This window comes from Nomascus leucogenys, chromosome 4, assembly GCF_006542625.1.
Source record: "Nomascus leucogenys isolate Asia chromosome 4, Asia_NLE_v1, whole genome shotgun sequence".
Lineage (NCBI taxonomy): Eukaryota > Metazoa > Chordata > Mammalia > Primates > Hylobatidae > Nomascus > Nomascus leucogenys.
In genome coordinates, this window is record NC_044384.1 from 57,789,870 (window position 1) to 57,807,590 (window position 17,721).

Genomic DNA, 17,721 nt, shown 5'->3' on the forward strand with positions numbered 1-17,721 from the left:
TCACCACGTAGAGACATCAGGCCTGCATCAGATCCCACTTACCCATAAGATAGGCGAGTTCTTGACACCAGGCCAAGGGGCAGAACCCCAAGGTTCTGGAAGCTCCACAGACCCAGAACCAATGTCTGGTATCCTCAGAAGAAACCTCTAGAACTTTATGAAGCTTTGTTCAGGCCACACATGGGGAAACTGGGGCTTGAAGGGGGGCCACAAGGAGGAGCAAGCCTGCCAATGTGACTCTGGAAAATTCCCCTTCCCAGGGTGCTCCTGCCCTAATACTCTACAGATGGTGACTTCCCTCCTAGGCCTGCCGCAAGAAGACACAGATGGGTAGGAACTCCATAACTTAAAAACTGAAGGCATGTTCTATGCCTGGCAGGGAACGTCGGGAGGAGCCAGACCTTCCAGGTGGCGAGGAGGATGTTTGTGTGAGGGTCAGTCCCAGCAGCACCATCTGTTGGTGGCTCACTTTATTAAGGACATTTCCAGGAAATTAGATGTTTATTTTAAAAGAAAAGCTGTTCAAGGACACTTGTGCAGGGTTCATCATGTGAGACAGCCACAGGGGAATGGTAGAGGCAGGAACCCCCTACCACCCAGCTTTCTCTCCACATGGCCTCAAAGAAAGGTGCTGGAGCCGTGGACACCAGGGTCTTCTGCAGCCCAGGACCTTGCTTGGGTAGGAGTTAGGCCAGACAGCACAAGGAAAATCTTTGGAAATGGGCTCAATTAAAGTTTCCGGATTATCTTTCCCCAGCACCCTACATACTCCTCCCTGCTCCCATTTTAAAACTATATAGGCTGGGCATGGTGGCTCACACCTGTAATCCCAGCACCTTGGGAGGCCAAGGTGGGAAGATCACTTTAGCTTAAGAGTTTGAGACCAGCCTGGGCGATATAGTGAGACCTCCCCACCCCCTACAAAAAATTAGCCAGGTGTGGTGGTGGTGCATGCCTGTAGTCTCAGCTATTCAGGAGGCTAAGGCAAAATCGTTTAAGCCTGGGAGATGGAGGCTGCAGTGAGCTGTGATTGTGCCACTGTACTCCAGCCTGGACAACAGAGCAAGACCCTGTCTCTAAAAAAATTTAAAAATTTTTTTAAAGAGTTTAAAAATTTTAAAAAAGAAAGAAACAGTCATTGAAAAGATTAACAATTACCATACTATGAGTCAAAACATTCCACACAGTGAACTTTCTCTGAAATCCTTTGCCCCGGAAAGGAAGTATTTGGATACACAGCATATTTCCTCCTAACTTTATCCAAAGAAGAAAATAAGCATTGAAATAGAAGAAGCTTAGTTTTGCTAATGTCCCGGAATGTTGATGATAATCCATTCATATTTTCATTAGAGTAACTCTTAATGTTGAAATAGCTTTATAACTAACAGGCTCAGGGCATCTTCATTGTCCAGAGTAATTTCCCTGTGTAGAACTCTCAATGGCTCCCCATTGCCCACAGAAAAAGGCCAAGCTCTTTGGTATAGCACATGGTCCTGCCCCAGCCTAAGTTTTGACTCCTTTTTCTACCACAACTGAAGCAGGCCCTGTTCTTTCCTCCATAACCTTGAGAACCACTGTCTCATTCCTAGAATTGCCTTCTCCTTTATCTGTCCTCTGACCTCTCATCCCTTAGGATTCTGTTCAAATATTATTAATACCTCTTTTCCTAACAATAATTTATCATTCCTAATCATGTTCATTATTCTCCTCTCTTTTTTTTTTTTTTTTGAGACAGGATCTCTCTTTGTCGCCCAGGCTAGAGTGCAGTGGCATGATCTCAGCTCACTGCAAACTCCACCTCCCAGGTTCAAGTGATTTTTGTACCTCAGCCTCCCAAGTCGCTGGGACTACAGGCGTGTGCCACTATGCCCGGCTAATTTTTGTATTTTTAATGGAGATTTCACCATGTTGGCCAGGCTGGTCTCGAACTCCTTAACTCAGGTGATCCGCCTGCCCTGGCCTCCCAAAGTGCCAGGATTACAGGCATAAGCCACTGCGTCTGCCCTATTCTCCCCTCTTTGACTCCACTTTTTAATCAGCATATGTGTCTCATGATGCATTTAATGATTTGTTTGCCCATCTGTCCCTGCCACTACGTTGTGATCTTAACAACCAAGAGCTTGGTGTTTGCCAATGGATACCTCTAGAATCTAGCATTGAATATTGAAAGGACAGTTTAAGCACCACTTTGCTGTAAAATGGGAAAAAATACTGCCCGTCAGCATTTTCATGAGATTAATATTATACGCATAAGGGCCTAGCATACTGCCTAGAATGTAGTACCTATCCATTAGCATCAGCATCCATAATACCAACAATATTCATATTATGTTTGTTAAGTGAATGCTTAAATGTTGCTTTATAAAAGTATAATCACATGGTCGTGCAAAAGTATACTTAATTAGATTTGGGCAAAGCTGGCAAGGTAAGAGAAGGCAGTTTGGAGGGAGAGCTACACGGTGAGTTCTGGAATGACAGCACCTCATTGCTGACTAACTTAGCCAGTCTATGGCTCAGCTTCCAAGGCTCTACAAATTAGCCAGTGAGTATTAATCACCAGCCCAGCCCACAAGGTAATCAGATCCAGGAGAGCCAGCTGATAACATTCCTGGAGTTCTATCAAAACACTGAAGGCTTACTATGAGGCAATGACAATGGTAGATACAAACAGAAGTCAGGTGTTTTCCTGGCTCTCAAAGAGCTCACAGCTTCATGCGGGCAGCAGAGACATATACAAGGGACAATAAGACAAGCTGGAATTTGGCAGATGTTATAGTGGAGATACCAGCAAATACACTGATGGTGCAAAAGAGCGCAAGATGAATTTTATTTGAGGGAATGGGAAGCAGGAACGCAGGTTTATTCTGTACCCATGCTGGGCTGGGGGTAGCTCATTTGGTCTTCATAATATGGTGAGATAGAGAATGTTGCCGGGCCTGGGGGCTCATACCTGTAACCTAGCACTTTGGAAGGCTGAGGCAGGAGTATTGCTTAAGCCCAAGGAGTTCAAGACCAGCCTGGGCAACATAGCAAGACCCCATCTCAAAAAAAAGAGTGTTAACCTACTTTAGAGATGAGCACGCTAAGGCCCAGAGAGGTGAGATAACTTAGCTAAATCACACTGATAGTACACTAGGCTTCGAATGAAGGCCTTTCTGGTTTTGACACCAACAATCTTTATTGCACCAGCCTAACCCCCAAGGGAGCTGAAATGGCCACATGGAAGCAGAGCGACCAAGTAGGGAGAATTGAGTGCCCCAGATAGAAGGGATCATGTAGACAAAAATCCAGAGAAAAAGGTTCAAAGATGTGTGTGTGTGTGTGTGTGTGTGTGTGTGTGTGTGTGTGTGTGTGTATGTGTATGTAAAAGGGGAGAGTGGAAGGAGGGAGTCATGGCTGGAAAAAAGCCTGACAGACTAGGGCCAGATCACAGAGTACTTTGATTTTTAGTCCTAAGATTGTTGTCCACTGTTATTTTTTAAATGATGATAATGAAACTGTAATAATAATATTATATAGTGCCTTTATTTTTTTCGGTGTTATTGAAGTGTAATTGGCAAATGAAAATTGTATACAGGACCAGATGCAGTGGTTCACGCCTATAATCTCAGTGCTTTGGAAAGCCAAAGTGGGAGGATTGCATGAGGTCAGGAGTTCAAGACCAGCCTGGGCAACATAACAAGACCCCATCTCTACAAAAAAATTAAAAATTAGCCAGCCATGGTGGCACGCAGCTGTAGTCCTAGCTGTTTGGGAGGCGGAAGTGGGAGGATCGCTTGAGCCTAGGAGTTTGAGGTTGCAGTGAGCTATTATTGCACCACTGCACTCCAGCCTGGGTGACAGTAGCAGACCTTAACTCAAAAACTTTAAAAAAAAAATCGTATACAATTGGCTGGGCACAGTGGCTGACACCTGTAATCCCAACACTTCGGGAGACTGAAGCTGGTGGATCACTTGAGCCCAGAAGTTCAAGACCAGCCTAGCCAATATGGTGAAACCCCATCTCTACAAAAAATACAAAAATTAGCTGGGCATGGTACAGTGCACCTATAGTCCCAGCTACTTGGGAGGCTGAGGTAGGAGGATCATTTGAACCTGGAAGGTGGAGGTTGCAGTGCACCAAGATCACGCCACTGCACTCCGGCCTGCGTGACAGAGTGAGACCCTGTCTCAAAAAAAAAAAAAAATTTATACAGTCTTGCATCCATTGAAGTATAGAGTAGATTAAATAATAAAAATAAATATTGTATATAGTAGGCCGTCTCTATCCGTGGGTTCCACAGCCATAGATTCAACTAACCATAGGTCAAAAACTTTTGGAAAAACATTTATGTTTATATTGAACATGTACAGACTGCTTTTCTTGTCATGATTCCCTAAACAATACAGTATAACTGCTATTTACATAGCTCTTACATTGTATTGGGCATTATAAGTAATCTAGAGATGATGTAAAGTATACGGGAGGACCAGCCTGGCCAACATGGTGAAACTCCATCTCTACCAAAATATACAAAAATTAGCTGGGCCTGGTGGCAGGCTCCTGTAATCCCAGCTACTCTGGAGGCTGAGGAAGGAGAATCACTTGAACCCGGGAGACGGAAGTTGCAGTGAGCCAAGATCGCGCCACTGTACTCCAGCCTGGGTGACAGTGAGACTTAGTCTCAAAAAAAAATAAATAAATAAAATAAAATAAAATAAAGTACACAGGAGGATGTGCATTGTATATGCAAAGACTATACCATTTTATATCAGGGACTTGAGCATCTGTGGATTTTGATATCTTTGGTGGGGGTTGGAGGGTCCTGGAAAAAATCCCCCATAGAAAACAAGGGACAACTGTATATTTAAGGTGTATAATGTGACATTTCAATACACATACACATTGTGAAATGATCACCGCAATCAAGCTAACATATCCTTCACCTCACATACTTTTTATTTTTATTTTTTGTGGTGAGAACATTTAAGATCTACTGCTCTCTCAGATAATTTCGGGCATATAATCCAGTCTTTTAACTATAGTCACTGTATTGTATCTTAGATCTCCATTACTTATCCATCTTGCTTAGCTGAAACTTTGCACCCTTTCACCAACATTTCCCCATTTTTCCATCCCCACAGCCCATGGCAACCACCATTCTACTCTACTTCTATGAGTTGCACGTTTTTGGATTCTACCTACAAGTGAGATCATACAGTATTTGTCTTTCTGTGTCTGGCCTAAGTCACCTCACATACTGTCCTCAAGGTGCACCAATGTTATTACAATATAGTGCCCTTCTTATGACCAACTTGAGGGTATTTCGTATCTATGATGTCCATTTCCTGCTGACATTTGCCCCATTTTATGGATCGGGACACTGAGACAAGCACTTGTTTCAATAACTTTTGCCAAGTCATGACACAAGAGGCAGAGCAGACCCTTAAACACCTGGTCCCTAACAATCTACTGTGCTCTAGACAAATCTGAAGAAGATGTGGACCCTGAGCCTCAGTTTCCTCATCTGCAAGATGGAGATAATACCTACAAGGGTTGTCTCAGAGAGATTTTGCAACTTCACAAGACCGCACGGCGGGGGTGGGGTGGCAGGGAGCGGGGGATCTACTGATAGGGAGATAAGCAAATATTTCCTGTAACCCTGGAAATGTCATTAGGGCCCTTAGCAAAAGAGTTCTAATGTTCAGAGAGACTATCTGGAAGAGAGAAATCTACAAATGAAAGAGGCTGTAATGATGGGCACTCAAGAAAGGAAACCACCACCTTTGCACATCTGAGCCACTAACAATGACTTTAGTTGCTGAATATGCTTCTTAGCTCCTACTAGTAAAGTCTTGTCAAACAGGAAACAGGTTTTTAAGGCAACGGGGTCCCTGTGAGTTCAAACTTCTGCTTTCAAATGTTGTTACAAGATGCACAATTGGCACTGACTTACAGGAAATATTTAATTGGAATCGGAAGGCGCTGGCTCCACGGGCCTGGTTTTATATTGTCTACAGGCTTCTGCTGAAATGATTTTGGTGTGTAAGCACCAGTCCGTCACTTATTTATATTTGCCAAGGGGGAGCAAAACCAAAACATAGTCCAAGGGTGTTTCTGGGGCAGAAGTGCAATCTGCACAGGGTTAGGAAAAGAGTGGGGGAGAAAAATTGCCATGCAAAAATTCCTCTTAAAAAGGAGAAGGGCTGGGACTGAACTCAGAGTGACATATTTATGAGCTCAGTATCAGTTGCTTGAGCTGATAAGCGTTGGTCATTAAAGGAAGGAAAAGTCACCTTTGTGTATATAAAATATACAAGATTCATAGTCTGAAAAGACTGAACAGGAAAGCATTGGGTAAATAGAGGATATCCCTTAAAGTATAATGTGAAAATCAAATTACTTCAAGAAGGAAGAATGTAGGTGTTTCTTTGTAAGTGAGAGGTTGAGAAAACGAATGACTCCTTAATTTGAAATCAACATTAACTGGCTGCCAGCCTTTTGTGGCTCAATTCTGAGAATGTAGGACAAAGAAATGCCTCCTTCCCAAAAAGCCCTTTGGTCCCTCTTTTATGTGTCCCCTGCCTGGAGTCCACACTGGCTGAGAGGACAGGTTATAGAGTCAACTGCATGGAGGTCAGGCACTCAGACCTGCCTCTCACTGGCTCGGTGAGATTGGGCAAATTACCTGTTTCTTCAAGGCGTCTTCTTCTTTTTTAAAAAAACTATTTTATGTACATATTTATTTATTTGTTTGTTTGTTTTAGAGATAGAGTCTCACTCTGTCATCCAGGCTGACTTGCAGTAACATGATCATAGCTGACTGCAGCCTCAAACTTCTGGGCTTAATCGATCCTCCCACCTCAGCCTCCCAAGTAGCTGGGAGCACAGGGGCATGCCACTGTGCCTGGTTCTCTATTTCTTTATTTGCAAAATATGGATAATAATAGTACTTGTCTCCTGAGATTGTGTGAGGATTACATTGTAAATTGCACTTCCGCTGCCTGCCCCCGAGTCTGGTCTATAGCAAGCATTCTGTAAAGATGTGTTCTTTTTATCATTATACGCAAGACCACTGGTCTTCCCAGAGATTTCCAAACCCCGGAGGAGTTTTGCAATTATCCCAACAAAGTGTCAAGGAATGAATTCTTCCAATACCCTCAAAGAGGTTAATTTAGTTTAACAACAATATGACAGTCTAGCGCACCTTGGTAGGTGAGGGTGGGAGTGTGGACAGGAGAAGAGCATTTCCTGGAAATCCTATATTGATTTCATTTTCTAATCCCCAAACGACCTTGGTCCATGGGGATGCTGGCCCTCCCTCCCTCACCCCAGGCCTTGGTTTTTTGCAGTCTTCATCTGTAGTGTCATCAGTGGCCCTTAGATTAGGCCTCCCAGAGTAGACAACAATACCCCCCACCTCCTGTCCCCCTTCAGAGACCACTAACTCTTCCTTATCCCTTATTTCTACTTCCTCTCGGAACCTGCAGGATTCCGGTCTGATAAGCATATCTGCATTAGAAGCCAGACTTTGCATATCTCAGGATCCACCCTCACCCTTGGAATATTCACCTCCATAATCCACTAACTGGCCTGTCCCCATTCAGTCACAATTGTAGGTTCCTGCAAAATGATGGTTTATGACAAATGTTCTTCCCTCAGTTTAGGTTAGAAAAGATTTTCTCCAGAAGAAAATAGACTAGAAAAATACCTTATTTTTGTAGAATATTCTATCATGCAGGATAAACTTTTGTTCCTTTGCATCCACCATGTACATTGTTGGACATGCCCCTTCAGGAGCTCCTGCTTGTCAGGGAGCTGATTGCATGGGTAAAAGTTAAAAGTTGCTCATGGAAGCCTCAATTTTCATTTCTTTTTTAAAAAATTGACATGTAAGAGTTGTACTGGCTGGGCACAGTGGTTCACCCCTGTAACCCCAGCACTTTGGGAGGCCAAGGCGGGCCGATTACTTGAACCCAGGAGTTTGAGACCATCCTGGGTAACATGGTGAAATCCCCTCTCTACAAAAAATTAGCTGAGTGTAGTGGCACACATTTGTGGTCCCAGCTACTTGGGAGGCTGAGGTGGGAGAATCACCTGAGTCTGGGAAGTCAAGGCTGCAGTGAGCTGTGATGACACCACTGCACGCCAGCCTGGCGAAAGAGTGAGGGTCTGTCTCAAAAAAAGAAAAAAAAAAGCACATGGGGGGCATGTGTGATATTTTGATACCTGCATACAATGAGTAATGAACATATTAAGGCAACTGGTATATCCATCACCTCAAACATTTATCTTTTCATCGTGTTGAGAATTTCCTAAAAGCTCATTTTTCAGACTGATTAGAAATAGAAGTGTGGGTGCTCTGTCTCCACTTTTCCCTTCTCAAGCCTCTATGATCTTTTCCTCAGTAAAATACATTCCTAGTTTGATTTTAAGTCATTCCTCATAACCCCTGTCCTGGATTCACCTAAAATGAAAACCTCAGAGACATTGTATCGCCTCTCTCCATCTCACACCTCACAAACCCATCAGCAAATTCGAGTTTGCTTCTATTTATTTTCTGAACCCAACTACTCCTCATCCCTTGCAGCATTCCTGATCTGGTCCAAGCCACACTAGCTCCTACCTGGTTTTCTGCAAGCCTCCTAACTGGGCTCCTGGCTTCTACTCTGTCCCTCTGGTGTCCATCTCCACACAGCAGCCAGAGTGACCCTTTTAAAACTTAGGTTAGGCCGGGCGCGATGGCTCACGCCTGTAATCCCAGCACTTTGGGAGGCCAAGGCGGATCACCTGAGGTCAGGAGTTCAAGACCAGCCTGGACAACATGGCAAAACCCCGTCTCTAGTAAAAATACAAAAATTAGCCAGGCATGGTGGTGCACACCTGTAATCCCAGTTACTAGGGAGGCTGAGGCAGGAGAATGGCTGGAACCCGGGAACCCGGGAGGTGGAGGTTGCAGTGAGCCGAGATCGTGCCATTGCATTCCAGCCTGAGCAACAAGAGTGAAACTCCATCTCAGAAAAATAAATAAATGAATAAATAAATAAATAAAACTTAGGTCAGATCATGTCACTTCTCTGCTCAAAACCTTCCAATCCCCTGACCCCATCCTGAGAAAAGGTGCAGCCTCTACAGGGCCTACAAGGAAAGGCTCTGTACCCTCCAGCCTCTCTCCCCTCATCTGTTGTGCTCCTCCTTGCTCGGTCCTTCTGCAGCCACACTGGTCTCCTCGTGGTTCCTCCAACATGCCAAGCATAGCCCTACTCCAGGGCCTTTGCATGTTCTATCTGCCCTGGATGGTTCTGCCCCCAGATAGCCATATGGCTCACTCCCTCACCTCCTTCAGCTCTTTCTTGGAATCTCACCTTCTTAATGAAGCCTCCTCGGACTGCCACATTTAAAATCGCAGCCCCTGCTGTCATATCCTCTATGTTCATTTCTTTATTTTTCACCATATCATCTCTACCATTTGGTTGGTATTTAGTTGATCTTTGTTTTGTTGAGTTTAGATTTCATCTCATTAGACCTCACTAGACTGTAAGCTCCACCAGGGCAGGGGTTTTGTCTGCTTTGTCCCAGTATCTCCAGTGCTTAGAACAATACCCAATTCCAGTAGATGCTCTATTACATTTTATATTCAAGCTCAACAGATGAATGGATAAGATGAATGTGCTTCACAACTGAGTCACAACTGATGTATTCATTCAATCCAGGAAGTAAGAACTGCTTAAACCCTATCTTCCTCTGTTTATCAGCTGTATGACCTGTAACAAGACACAACCTCAGAGTCTCAGGTTCTGATGAGTAAAATGAGAATGACAACGGTTCCTACCTCATAAGATTGTGTGACTAAATAAGTTTATAAAGGCCAGGCGCAGTGGCTCATGCCTGTAATCCCAGCCCTTTGAGAGGCCGAGGCAGGCGGATCACTTGAGGCCAGGAGTTTGAGACCAGCCTGGCCAACATGGTGAAACCCCATCTCTACTAAAAATGCAAAAATTAGCCAGGCGTGGTGGCACACGCCTGTAATCCCAGCTACTCAGGCGGCTGAGGCAGGAGAATTGCTTGAATCCAGGAGGCAGAGGTTGCAGTGAGCCGAGATGATGCTACTGCACTCCAGAGTGAGACTCTGTCTTAAAAAAATAAAGTTTTAAAAAGTGATTTGTCTAGCACTTCGATATGTGTTAGATGTATTGGTTAGTATTACTGTTTTTGTTATTACTACTGTTGTTGTTATTCTCAGATATCATAATACCCCAAGTAAAACTCTTCAGCCACTGGGTAGAAGAAAAAAGAACATGGAATCCTTTTATGAGCAGCTACCATGTAGGAGGGTGGCTGCAACCTAGGAATCTTTTGGATTTCTCATTAGCAGCTGCTGCATTCTAATACTGTAAAGTGCACCATTAATAACTTCCTTAGAGAAGCCAAAAAAGGGCATGGTAGGAAGTAGGAAAATATTTTCCAACCACTGCAGATTACAAAATAGACTCCCTGCATTAATCAAGTGTTTTCTTCCCCCAATGGGGTAATCTCAAGTACATGACACAAGATAAACACAGAGCCATGCTCCATTAAATTTATGAAAGGATGTTGTTTATTTTTATCACATTTATTGGACTTGAAAGATATCCTTTAGTTCTCAAATCAACATTGGGGTGCATGTTTAGTTCTGGGTTGCTGAGTGCTTTAACAAATAACAAAGGTCTGATCTTTCACCTCCTGAAATGCAGGCCAGTACATGCCAGAGGGCAGAGGGCTGAAGATGGTTTGGGTGGTTTTTCGCAGCAGTGATATGTCGAAGTTTTACAGCAGCTTTTTTGGGCAGTTTAAGGCAATCTGAAATTCTGAAAGATTCAGAAAATGGGAGTGGGGCTGGGCACTGTGGCTCATGCCTGTAATCCCAGCACTTTGGGAGGCTGAGGCAGGAGGATTGCTTGAAGTCAGGAGTTGGAGACCAGCCTGGGCAACACAGACAGATTCTCGTCTCTGTATAAAACAAAATAAATTAGCCAGGCATGGTGGCATGTACCTGTAGTCCCAGCTACTCAGGAGGCTGAGGTGGGAGGATTGCTTGAGCCCAGGAATGTGAGGCTGCAGTGAGCTATGATCACGCCACTGCATTCCAGCCTGGGTGACAGAAGGAGACCCCAATTCTCAAGAAAGAATGAAAAGAAAGAAAACTGGAGTGGTTATATCTGTCAGGAGAGTCAATCAACTCCAGTTAGGCTGTTTGGATCCTCACACAGGCCTCTAATGAATGGTAACAGCTCGATCCATACTTCAGAGCGATTTGGTGCTCTTGCCACTGCCTGTGCTAGGAGTCTCCAAGAAATAGCCCTCATAACCCCTTCCCTAACTGCCCCTTGACCTCCTCTCAGCCCTTCCCACTACCACTGTTTTCCTTTCTGGAGAAGTCTGAGGAATGAAGAGGTCAAGCCTACGATGATGAATGGACAGTCACGCACGTGTTCCCTCCAGCTCTGTGATTCTGCCTGGCAGTGCCAGTGCATACTCACCCATTTCCCTGTCTTGGGGTCCTTCTGCTCTGCTTCTGAGGTAAAAGGGGATCTGGGAATTCGGAGGAAGAAGGCTTCTCCATCTTTTATTCTTTACTATCCTCTTAATATCAAAAGTATCAAAATTATTTTAACACCAAATAAAAGTAAAATTTGGATCTCTGATATTTTATCATTTTTTGATGAGAGAGAACTGTAAAGAATAAAAGATGGGGAAGTCTTCATGACCTAAGAACCCCTGTCCCCCTTTCATCTCAGAAACAGAGGAGAAGGACCCCGGGACAAGGAAATGCATAAGTGTGCACTGCCAGACAGAATCATGAGAAGTAGATCAATAATCTAGGAGGGCTCAAAATATTCTCCAAATCGTAGGCAGCAAGCATGCTGTGACTAAAGTACTGAGGGCTGAGTGGGGCAGCGCTAGGGACTTGATTTCTGAGGCTTGCCAGCTCAAAGAACTTCCACTATTAGACAGGGAATTCTGTAAGCTCCACACGCATCCCACTAACATTTCCAATAAATGTCCTTCCCAAAAGATTTAGTCTAGGGCCAGGCCAGTATCCTCCTCCCTACTCTCCACTAAACACACACACACACACACACACACACACACGCACACACTGCACCCTCACTAGTATTATTAAGCCTCGCAATCAATTGCATATTCAAAAATCAACCTTGGCTGGGCACAGTGGCTCACATCTGTAGTTGTAGCACTTTAGGAGTCTGAAGTAGGAGGATCACTTGAGCCCAGGAGCTTGAGACCAGCCTGGGCTACGTTGAGTGACCTTGTCTCTGCAAAAAATACAAAAATTAGCTGAGTATGGTGGCACATGCCTGTAGTCCCAGCTACTTGGGAAGTTGAGGTGGGAGGATCACTCGAGTCCGGGAGTTCAAAGCTACAGTGAGCTATGATTGCACCACTGTACTCCAGCCTGGGCAACAGAGTGAGACTCCATCTCAAAACAAACAAACAAAAACTAACCTTTCTGGACACTCACACCACAGTGATAGTTGACACTGATGCCTACGGTCAGGTCCTCAGGAAAGCTGTTGCTCCCATTAAAATATCAATAGTGGGCAAAATATACTCAGTCTGTTCCCAGAAAAGATTCCCTCTACAGTGCGATGAGAACCAGCTTCCATTTTTCCTTTTGGGTCACCTGCCCCCCAGTGCCCAGAATGATGAGAGGAGAACCGGTGGCCAGCAGAGAATCCTGAAGCCTGATTCTACCACTCCTTCGGAAGTAAGACCATAGCAAGGTGATAACCAAAGTCGGGAAAAGACACTCTTCATCATTGACCCTTCTAAGAAAAGGTGAGTTCCTTCCATTTTACCTGAAAGAAAAGATCACCCCAGAGGAGGAGGACAGTAAAATAGGCATTCTTCACTAGTACAAGGAAGGCTTTCATTCCTCAGTGAAAGATGGTTCATGATTAAAACAACTTTGAAGACTGGTAAAAGGATGCTTGGAACTTCCTGACCAGGCTAAGAACATAATGACTTGGGGAACTATGTGAGGCAGGGTTTCTAACTCTCCCTTTTATTTATTTACTTTTTTGAGACAGAATCTCTCTCTGTCACTCAGCCTGGAGTGCAGTGGCACAATCTTGGTTCACTGCAACCTCCACCTCCCAGGTTCAAGCAATTCTCCTGCCTCAGCCTCCCAAGTAGCTGGGATGATAGGCATGCACCACCACACCCAGCTAATTTTAGGATTTTTAGTAGAGACAGGGTTTCACCATGTTGCCCAGGCTGGTCTCGAACTCCTGATCTCAAGCAACCCACCCACCTTGGCCTCCCAAAGTGCTGGGATTGCAGGCATGAGCCACTGTGCCCGGCCTCTTTCCCTTTTGTTTTCTAACATTCCTGGGCCCTGTAACACTTTTATTTCTTCTGAGAAGGGGTCTCACTATGTTGTCCAAGTGGGTATCAAACTCCTGGGCTGAAGAGATCTTCCCACCTCAGCCTCCCAAAGTATCAGGATTACAGGCGTGAGCCACTGTGCCTGGCCAGTGGAGCCTGCCACATATGGGGAATGTACCCTGGTGTGCTGCGAGGTATATTAGACTCATTCAGCTGACTCGTGGTTCCACCTTGGGAAAGTCACTCAGGCGGCTCCAGCCTCAGCTTCCTCAGCTGTAAAATGGAGACACTGGGCTTGATGAGCTTTGAGATCCTTCCCAGTTTCCAAGTTTAGTGATTCTGGAAAGCAATGACTTCCCTGACTACTTTCTATCCTGCAGTAAGGGCATCAGAGTGGTAGCTGGTGGCCTCCTGAATCTAAAAGGTCTTCTCCAGAGTTTCATGTCTGCCCATGAGTCAATGCTGAGCAAGAGTCAGTGCTGAGGCCGGGCACGGTGTCTCACACCTGTAATTCCAGCACTTTGGGAGGCCGAGGCAGGCAGATCACCTGAGGTCAGGAGTTCGAGACCAGCCTGGCCAACATGGTAAAACCCCATCTCTACTAAAAATACAAAAATAAGCTGGGCGTGGTGGTGGTGCACACTTGTAATCCCACCTAATTGGGAGGCTGAGGCAGGAGAATCACTTGAACCCGGGGTAGGGGCAGAAGTTGCAGTGAGCCAAGATCATGCCATTGCACTCCAGCCTGGGTGAGAGAATGAGGTTCTGCCTCAAAAAAAAAAAAAAAAAAAAAAAGAGTCAGTGCTGAGGGGCCCACCCAGGAATCCCTCAGGGACAGGAGGGAACTTCCAGTGTGTTCACAACCCCAGCCTGGAATGAGGATCCTGTGAGGTCCCCATGGTATCATTCCTGGTTTTATTAATTACAGAATCCCTGAGATTGGCCCTCCCTTGTCTAATAGCTCAGTCATTTAATCACGCACTTGAAAAAAATTCTAAGTTCTTTCCCCTGAAACTGAATGTGAGAAGTAGCTACGGGTTAGAGGCAAAAGAACAAAGGACACCCTCCCCCAGAGAGGAAATACAGAAAGGATTATCCTTTTTCAAAGGTGAAATAATGAAATACTTTCCTTCCCCTGGACAGGCAATTTTATCAGGGCTCACTGCAAGGGGAACAAGATGCTATTGTCTTGACTTAATTGGCATAATATCTCCCCCTCCTCCAAATGATCAGTCAGACGGCTGCTAAATGCTTTTTGCTTAAGGATGAAATCCCTTTTGAACATTGCACCTTTCATCTGGCAAATACCCCCAGAGCCTTCACAAGGCCTTGCTTTTGCTAACAACTCCCTCCTTCACTGAGCTGCGAGCTGCTGTTTCCAAGGGCTCTGGGGGATTCTCTCTGGCCCTGTTATCTTTGCCCCTCACCTCCACCCAGCATGGGTATTAGACTTGTCAACAAGGGAGGCAGTCTCTACAAGGGAGGCAGTCCCTAGAAAAGTCATAAACATGGAAACCAGAGGGAACATCTCTCTGGGTCTTCATGGAGACTCCACAGCTGTATAAAGGGGACCTGGGGGTAGAGACCCACTGGAGGGGAATATTGTGATGAAAAGCCTAAACTTTTTGTCCCTTGGAGTGGAAGAAAGGGAAGAGTTGAGCAATCGGTAAAGAGTTCTGCAGGTCAGAGCTTGCACAACCCGATTGATCTACCTCTTCCTTATTGTTCTTGTCAGACACCGGCCAGCTGTCCCCTCAGCCAACAAAGTCTGGCCGGCTCCACAAGGCAGGGCTGGGTGGGTGGCCACCGCTCTTATCTCCACCACCTTCTGGTGTGGAGAACGTGGAGGCAAGCTATCCAGACATCATAGCTGCCTGCCTGTCCCTCTGGGAACCTCATTTCCAGAGGAATTTGAGAACAGAGAAACTTAAAAGTGATCTGGGGTGGGCAAGAAGGTGTAATCTCACAAGGAGAACAATAGTAAGTCCAAATGTCAGGCGGACAGATAGCAGAAGACACTTACATACAGAGCCCCATGCTGTTCCCTGCCCAATTCTGAGCTTTCTTGATAACTGAATCGGATGACTAATGGAGCTCCCACCTCACCCGCCCCCAAATCATGCATATTATTGAAGAAGACTCTTAGATCTCAGCTTAGAACTTCAACCCAATAAGAAGTTAATAAATTCCCAAAGGTCAAATTAAACTTACTTGTTAGATACCCACCCATTCCCCACTATTACACCTTTTTCCCACCCATACACCCACACCATTCCATGAAGGAAAAGAGAATTTAAATCTCTAGGATTTTTTGTTGTTTGCTTTTTTTAACCAGGACTTTGTGCTCCAGAGCTTCTCCAACCCAACTTGTCTACAATTGTGTTTCAGCACATGGGTTTCCATAGCCCCATTCTTGGTATGCATGAAACTCACAGAAAAGCCAGGGATCCAAATCACACTATTAAATTTCAACATGAATTACCACCAAAGAGACAGTGGGCTTAAATGTCAAGAAGCAAGAGGTTCCTAGGTGTTTTCTTCTTGTGGTGTTGGTTTTTTGATAGGCTAAAAAGTTCAAAAAGACTTCGCCAAAAATAACTATACAAGTGAGAGGATTTCTACCATTATCTTCCCCTTTTTTAACTGGATAGCATCTTTCATTGGAACTGAATTTCAGACCGAATCTGGTGGCTCATGCCTGTAATCCCAGCACTTTGGGAGGCCAAGGTGGATGGATCACTTGAGCCCAGGAGTTCAAGACCAGCCTGGCCAACATGGTGAAACCTCATCTCTACTAAAAATACAAAAATTAGCCAGGCATGGTGATGCACACCTGTAATGCCAGCTACTCGGGAGGCTGAGACAGGAGAATTGCTTGAATCCAGGAGGCGGAGGTTGCAGTGAGCCAAGATCATGCTACTGCACTGCAGCCTGGGTGACGGAGCGAGACTCCGTCTTATGGGTGGTGGGGGAGTGCGAAGGGGTGAAGAACTGAATTTCACACACAATACTTCATATCTCCAGACACAAAATAAGATCAAAGAAAATTTTAAAATAACTCCAGAAAAGAAGCCAGTTTTCCTCAGTAGGTTGGAAGAATGTGATGAAATTTCATTTTTAAGTTTTAATTCTGGAACATAAAATTCCATCATAAGCTGTCCAGGATAAAAATCAGTGGTGTCAACCTGTGTATAAGTCAGTCTACCACATTGCTGGTGGTTTGGGCTAAAGGGATTATTACAAAAGCTCACGTGAGTCAAAGAAAGGTTGTATAGAGTCAGTTTGATCTAAAGGGATTATTACAAAAGCTCAAGTGAGTCAAAGAAAGGTTGTATAGAGTCATGCCCATCAAAGCTGTCATACTCTTGATTGAAAAGGAAGCCTCATCCCTTGAAGCCTTTTCCAGCCTGTATGAGAATCTCAGAAAGTAGAGTGATGGTGACCTCATTATATGAAGTCCCCTGAACCAAGAATGACCAGTCTAAAGAGGCTTCCTGTTCCCCACCCCAGCGCCAGCTAGCCCCCCATCCATGTTTCAACGCACAAACACACAAAGAGGCATCAACAGCCCTTAGGACTTTTGAGAAGAGATACAAAGTTAGAATGGAAATAGGTTTTAGTTGTAAAATACCAGCTTAGAGCTGAGCTTCGTTTCATGGGAACCATGTTGTCCTTAGTCTTTCCCTGCTAGCGTTCCTGGGGAGGGAGCATGGGGAAGAGTTAGTTTTCCCCCAGCCCAACCCCACTGAGAAAAGTGTTCACATCCATTCCAGACGCAGCTCAAGTTGATAAAGCAGAGAAAAGATCAAGCCTCCTCTCCTTTGAGCACCGGGAAGAATCCTCTTTGCAAACCTGTGTCTCTTATGCTCGAGTGTTGGGTATTGACCCATCTGACTAGTTCTCAGGCAGCAGAACTTCTGAGAGAAAAGAAAAAGAGCAGACTTAAGGGCAGAAGTGAAAGGTTTACCTTCAAAACCACAGAGCAAAGCTTCTTGGCCTTTCTGTATTACAATCCCCATTTTGAAAGTTCATTTCGCAGCCCCTCCCACAAACAAAGATGTTAAACTTTTTTTTTTTTTTCTCACAAAAAGCACAGCTATTAGATCTGAGAACCAGAACCAATTGTAAAATGGGGGCCATAATGTTACCTGATAATAAAAAGGCAAACAGTGATGAGGTCCCCACGGCCACAAGGCTGCTGACTCCCCTTGGAATCATTTCCAGGATGGGGTAGAACAGCCTGCTACTGCTGGTGAGCAAATGAACAACTCAGCTGTTCTAGGCAACTGGTTATCCATTGTCTACCAGACACGGGGATGCTTCCTGATTATTGTCCAAAATTCTGAGTCATTCAT